Source organism: Schistocerca serialis, chromosome 1 (assembly GCF_023864345.2).
Source record: "Schistocerca serialis cubense isolate TAMUIC-IGC-003099 chromosome 1, iqSchSeri2.2, whole genome shotgun sequence".
Taxonomy (NCBI): domain Eukaryota; kingdom Metazoa; phylum Arthropoda; class Insecta; order Orthoptera; family Acrididae; genus Schistocerca; species Schistocerca serialis.
Window position 1 is genome coordinate 579,485,885 of NC_064638.1, and position 7,686 is coordinate 579,493,570.

The following is a 7,686-nucleotide window of genomic DNA, read 5'->3' on the forward strand; positions in this document are numbered from 1 at the left end:
CGGCGATGGATCAAAGCGAGGAAGCGTATGTTCATGTATAATATACGCCACACAGAGATTCCAGGAAGCATCGATTGATGCTGATGGAGAATCGCGAGAAATATGTAACCCAACAACCATATCCCACACATGTTGACTGGGCGAGCTCAAGTCACTGTAGCAGTGGTACCTCTGTCGTGCTGAAAAGAGGAGCAATGTTTTCGGCTAGTTTAACGGTTGCTTCTTAGATTACCCTCAATATGCATGCTGTATCGAATTGTGCCCATAAACTATCATATCTGGCGTCTGCCCACTACGTCGCCCAACAACATGGGATACCAGGCTCACCACGGTGCTCCTAATAAGCGTTCAAAACTGCAAGATTAGAGTTCAACATCCTGTCGACACCTAAATCCTCAGAGACAGAGCATAAACTCGGACTGGGAAGTAAATCGCCAGGTTTTTCCTAGAGAAAATGTAACGTTACTTCTATCGTAGGATATCGCTGAAGCAGCTTCTAGGCGGTCAGTGTTATTGCACAACAATATTGTGCAATATTATTAAATTTATTCCTTGAATGCTCAATAAAATTGTGCAATATTTAGTCTTGTTCGAAAGTCTGAACGATCAAGACGGTGTAATTGTTCTACTTTCCCTTAATCAGAAAGATAAGGTGATATAATGAGAATCAATAATTATAAGCTGTGGTTGAACGAAATAAGCGTATATCAGACCTTTTTTTGTAGTTGATTGTCCGACACTTAATATATGCTAGAAATGGTTGACTACAAATGGCTGACTACGGGTTTCATCTTAATTATTTTTTAAATTATTTGTGGGCTATCACTCTCTGTATGAGTTCAGTATTATTGCGCAACATGAAATATTGAGCAATAATGTTCATCGACTGCCAGCGGCCTTGCCGCAGTGTTAACATCGGTTCCCGTCAGATCACCGAAGTTAAGCGCTGCTGGGCTTGGCTAGCACTTGATGGGTCACTGCCCGGATATGCTGAGTGCTGCTGGCAAGCGGGGTGCACTCAGCCCTTGTGAGGCCGATTGAGGAGCGACTTATTGAGAAGTAGCAGCATCAATCACGAAAACTGACAACGGCCGGGAGAGCGGTGTGCTGAACACGTGCCCCACCGTATCCGCATCCGCTGACGCCTAAGGGTTTAGGATGGCACGACGGTTGGTCGGACCGTTGGGACTTCAAGGCATGTTCGGATGGTGTTTGTTTCAATATTCATCTGTTGGAGCCGCTAAAAAGACACAAATATTTGTTTCTTTTATGCACAACAAGCAGAAATGGGGGGATGCGCTTCGCTCAAACCAAGATGAAACAAGCCGTTGGTGGAAACGGTGGGAGGCAAATTCAAAAATCAGATCTTCAGTTTTTGTGCTAATCATTTAAACTATTGTTTATTGCTAACAGATAAGACTTAATTTATTTATAAAAGGAAGTAACATACTAACATTTTTTAAGAACATGAATCTGCACAAAGTATTAATTTGTTAAAGGAATAGAACAGATAAAAAGCCATCAGAGTGGGAGCACAGTGCTAGACGTGTAGCAAAAGTCGTCTCCGTCAGACCACCCTCTCAGATAGTCCAACTAAAGCCACAGGTATTTGAAGCTCGTTTCACCTGGAGTCAACCTTGGGGGTAATGATGCCTGCCATTTGCACCACAGCGAAGAGGAAGGAGGCCACCTCCATTTTTAAAAGGTCCACGTAAAATCATACTTTAATTTCGGGGAAATGTTTTTAATCGCTCATGACTGTATAGCGATGGTACATATTTTCACTTCGGCGTCTTAAGAAGGTTCAGGAGTGGGATTAAATCTCAGTGTGAAATGATATCAATAATATGATTCCCTGGTGACATTTGTAGCCTCAGAGAAAATGAAGAAGAATCACAGGACTTGATAAATGGAATGCTGTAATCAGTACTGAATATGGATTGAGGGTCTGTCGAAGAAAGACGAAAGTATTGAGCGGTAGCGGAAAGAAATGAGCGATAAACTTAAGAGCTAAATTGGTGGTAGATGAGGTGAAAAAATTGTGTTACATTGAAAACGAAATCACATGAGACGGTCGAAGCAAGTGTGACATAAAAAGCATACTACCACACGTAAAGAGGACATTTATGCCCAAATTATGTCTACTAGTATCAAACAGCGGCCGTAATTTGAGGAGGACGTTTCTGAGAATGTACGTGCGCAGCACATGATTGTAAAGGTGTGGTTCATGACCGTAGGGAAAGAGGAGAATCGTAGCGTTTGTGATGTCTCATAGAAGGATGTCGAAAATTAGGTGAACTGATGAGGAATGAGGAGGTTATCTGCAGTATCAGCGCGGGAGAGAACACGTGGATAACACTGACAACAGGGACAGGATGACAGGACATATGCTAAGACATCAGGGAACAACTTCCACCCTGCTAAAAGGAACTGTAGAGTATAAAAACTGTAGGGTAAGACAGAGCTTGGAATATAACCAACAAATGACTGTGGGCATTGGTTGAAAATGCTATTCTGAGAGAAATGGGTCGGTTAGGACAGAAGAGGAAGTCGTGCGAGGCGCATCAAACCAATCAGATGACTGATGACACATAGAAAATCTTACAGTATATTCTGAATTGCACTAAATAAGTGGGGCTTTAAATTACGGGTTATGCCTGAATGCCAATGCTGAATATACGTAAGCCACTCTTTTCCGAACTTGCTTTTCAAAGATTAGCTGTGGACAACCAATGAGTAGTTAAAGATTCTGATAGTCAACTCGCCAAACACGGCACTGAGAGCGCAAAAAGAACTCTAACATCATCACAGACTAGTGATGTTGAGGACCGGCATTGTGGCTCACAACTGATTGCCTTGGTTTCACTGAGTAAATATCTCTGCTTTATTAACCTTCTACCCTACGCTAGAATGTATGTGTCCATTTGTATCATTTTAGCAGAATAGAGAATATTTATTAGGTCTACAACTTTGCTTCCACCGTTTTGCAATACATGACAGTAGTGGCAAGTGGTGGTGATGATGATAGGGCGTAAGTGCCATACAATTACCTTAGTCATTTTCAAACATAACGCAAGTTATTAATCGATTTGGGATTGCATCATAAAGCTATTTTCAATTAAGTCTGTCAACTTACGAACCCAATTCTTGTCATTTGCGGGAAGTTTTAATTTTCTGCTTTAACATGAAGAAATCTGTGGCTCAGGCTCATAAAATGCTGAGTAAGAGCTACGGTGGAGCACCTGCTAGTGAAACAATGAAGAGAATGATTTCATCACTTCAAGAACGGTGATTTTGATGTTGAGGATTGGCAGTGTGGTGGACGAAGCTACTGAAGCCAACGGAAATAATCACAGGAGATTGTAATCGTAAGCAATGATGCATTTGAGCCGAGCACTGAAAGATAAACGGCTACAATACAGCGCTAATGATTTTACAGCATGACAGTGGTCAATTCCATGTCGCGAAACCCGTTAAACATACTGGGAAACGTTGAAACGGAAAGACCTACCCCACCCGCCGTATTCTCCAAACAATACTCCCTTTCACTAGCACCTTTTTCAATCAATGGAATATGACCTGAGGAGACCGAGGCACATTAGCCATAAGGGCACGATGGTCAATTGGTGTCATTTTCTTAAACTGCCGTTACATATGGCACCCACTATGGAGACTGATGGCAACAATGCAGTTGTCTTTCCACAAACTCGCCAGTGCATTTAGATTGTCGAGCGAGGAAGGGCATGTGTTTTTCCTTCCTATTTTCATACTGTAGACGCCAATAAATGTTTGAAACATTTTCGCTAACTATCTAACATAATTCCAATATAGCGATGGGGCACAGTGGCCCATTTAAGTAAGGGCATCTCTGCCCACATGGTCAACCTGTCCCTCTTCTTTTTGTAAGTAAATAATCTTATTAACCTTAATAAGTACAAAGTAATCGAAGACTACATCAAATCCAATGCAATTTTTACGCGAGAAAATTGTGTATTGCACTGATTTCAAACCGATAATACTTATGCGATGTTTGATATTATTTTCTCCTTTTTTTTCAAAACCTGTAATTTTTATTCAAGTGTTCAAGTAAAATGACTGTAATATATATATTTGATCTTACTACTTACTGGTCACTGAAGAACATATATTTTCAAGTGTCAAATCTACCTGTATCTTCGAATGTAGTCCTCTAAATACCTCCTGTCAACTGAACGTTAAGCCTTTCGCATGTAATCATGCTTTTACTCATCGTCGTTGTACTGTTTTGTTTTCAGGATCAATCGAAATTATAAAACGAAAACTGAAATAGGCGATGTTTCTGAAGCAACTAAAAGAGTATCAGTCATAGAGTTCAATCCTCTACAAGGAGAAAGGAACACAATTTAAAGAGGAATATGGATGTAGTGTGTAAAAACCTTTGAAAAAAACAATAAAAAAGCGCTCTGGTCAAGCTAAATTTTTTTGAATAACAAACAGAAAGAAAAAAGAAATTTCTGAGAAGGTTCTTCAGGATGAAGAAGATTGAGGTGAGGATGCTGTTCGGCTTAGATGTCTTAACCACATTCTCACAAAAATCCAGACGAGGAATGGATTCAATGCACAAGTTGTAAGCGGTAGCCACATCTGTTGTGTTAAAAATGACGTGAAAGCACTTCTTTATGAATGTTTGAACTGTGAAGGTCCTATCAGACATTCGGTTGAAGATATAGAAATTATGAAGACCCTTTTCTATCAATCTGATATTGTAACTACGATAACACAATTCATGATAATAGATTTTGTCATAAAGTTGTAGGAATTTGTATTAAAATAAACTCTGAGTATTAAAATCGATACATTTCCAATTAAATAAAAATATAAGTAAATTAATGACAAGATAATATCGGGAAATTTGCTCAACTGTTGCGACAAATTGCACCATAGGAGGGTTAGATTGGCCCAGGTGATATACTGAACTAAATATTTTTAGTAACAGGCAAGCAGGTAGAAGCCTTAATTACGTAGCTGTAACGATGGAGAAACAAAGTATTAATGTTCCCGCATAAAAATATCAATACAAGCTGGCCACCGCCATGATCTTCCCTGCCATCTTTTTCGATCAATGGGACACGGCCAGGCTGACCAGCACATCTGGTAATATGAAGAAGTGCGAAATTTGATCGATTCATGGATCTCCTCAAAAGGGGCCCAGTTCTTCCGCCGCGATATTCGAATACTGGCCGAAAGGTGCGAAAAGTAGTGGCTAGCAGTGGTCTATACTTTGAATCATAAATGTTTTGTAAGCTTTACACAATAGAGCCTCGAACTTCCACAAAAAACGGCGGAAGCAAGATTGTAGACCCAGCACTTTGTCTTATATATCTGCATCTACATGGATACTCTGCAAATCACACTTAAGTGCCTGGAGGAGAGTTCATCGAACCATCTTCCCAATTCTCTCAATCTTGCTTTAATATTAACTGAACTCAACTTATTCTGAGAACTTGTGAATCATTATTTAGTACTATTCGCGAGTATCACTCTCGGTGATAATATTCGGAACCGTGGAATAAATATTTCAAGTTTTGCTGTTTCGGCGAGTCCATATAATCACTTTCATACATTGCCACACTCCATACAAACACTTTCAGGAAGGACTTCCTGATATTTAAGTCTATGCACGATGTTAACAAATTTCTCTTCTTCTTTCCTTGCCATAGCCAGTCTACATTTAATTTCCTCTCTACTTCGGCCATCATTTAGCTGCCAGATAGCAAAATTCATCTCCTACTTTAAGTGTCTCATTTCCTAGTCTAATCTCCTCAGCATCATCTGATTTAATTAGACTACATTCCATTATCGTCCTTTCGCTTTTGTTGACGTTCATCTTATATCCTCCTTTAAGACACTCTCCATTCCCTTCAACTGCTCTCCCAGGTCCTTTACTGTCTCTGAGAGAATTACAGTATCTTCGGAAGACCTCAAAGTTCTTATTTCTTCTCCATGGATTTTGATTCCTACTTCAAATTTTTCTTTTGTTTCTTTTACTGCTTGCTTAATTTACAGATTGAATAACATCGGGGATAGGCTACAACCCTGTCTCACTCCCTTCCCAACTACTGCTTCCCTTTCGTGCCCCATGACTGTTATAACTGCCGTCTGGTTTCTGTACAAATTGTAAATAGCCTTTCGCTCCCTGTGTTTGACCCCTGCCACCTTCAGAATTTGAAACAGAGTATTCAAGTCAACATTGTCAAAAGCTTTCTCTAAGTCTACAAAAGCTAGAACCGTAGATTTGCCTTTCACTAACCTATCTTCTACGATAAGTCATAGGGTCAGTATTGCCTCACGTGTTCCTACATTGCTACGGAATCCAAATTTATCTTCCCCAAGGTCGACTTCTACCAGTTTTTCAATTCCTCTGTAAAGAATTCGTGTTAGTATTTTGCGACGGTGGTTTATTAAAGGTTAAACTAATGAATTGACCTGGGCCTAATCTGTTCAAGACTTTAAGTTAACAGCTGTGTCATTAATGTTTGCTTATTTGAGTCAAGTTTCTCCCAACGTGGAAACCTAATACTAACATACGTAACTTACACCAAATTCAATTTAATGTTTATGATCGTTTACTGTCCAAATAAACAATTTTGAAGCAAAAATTACTTCTTAACTCAATACAATTTGTGTGTCAAACCAGTAAGAGAGACGTCCAGTTGTGCAGTGAAGTGTTTGTGATCCGTCAATCAGTTCGAATGAGAGTGTCCGCACGTTCCAACATTGCAAGACTCACAGCTGTGTTCGGTCGGCCGGCGCGCGGGAGACTGGACAGGTTTGCGCAGTCTTATTGCGATGATGACAGACGCCTTCTCCATCGGCTCGGCATGCTTTTGTTCACTGTGAGGTCTCCACGGACATTCTGCAAGCGCATATGAACATCTGCGATGCTCTAGTTTTCCCCCGAAAGCAACTCAATGTCAGCTCTAGAGCTCTCCTTGGAACGCATCTCTTTTACAGGCACCACGTTGAAGGCTACGTATAGGACCATCACCTGCCGAAACTTCTTGAAACTATAGGAGCTGAAGCAGGAAAATTCTATGATATTCAACAACAAATTCCGCTCTTTTGCAGCCGCAACTGATAAAGAAAAAAAAATGCGTTCCATTAGTTATCTAACGCCGCTCGTACATGGCCATCGCGTCAGACTTACCACTGCTAAAACGCCTCTGGTCTTCGCTCCCTCTTTCGCCGATTACCAATCAGTTGCAGAATTTAATTTAGTTCATCTGTCACGCCCTGTAACGAGACACTACAACTTACTTCTAAAAACATACGCATTGTGAACAAGATTAAGTGTTTCAACAGCTGTGTAGTACGCTCTTTTCAATCGCAGGTTTCCATTTGTGAGCATGGCAATCGTTAGGAGGCTGTAATCGCTACACCTGATTATCAGGCAGTGCTTATTCACTGACTCAGTCAATGCGCTTTTCTGTTTCCAGAGACGTCTGTCGCGATGACCGCTGGAGTGAGTGCGTTGGTTGCGGCAGCTCTGGCGCTGCTGCTGGCTGCGGTGTCAGCGGACACGCCCGCCAGCTGCCTGTACAGCGACATAGTGGGCTCCTGGACCTTCCACGAGGGACAGCGGAACCTCGACAGCTCCGCCCTCTGCGAAGATTTTGGTAAGAAATCTTCCCTCGACGAATCGAGTAA

The 7,686-nt window shown here is 41.0% G+C and overlaps 1 pseudogene; it reads left to right on the forward strand.

Moving 5' to 3' along the window:
- Positions 1–888: 888 nt before the first annotated feature.
- On the forward strand, positions 889–1,006 carry LOC126419842 (5S ribosomal RNA; annotated as a pseudogene).
- The last annotated feature ends 6,680 nt before the right edge of the window (positions 1,007–7,686 follow it).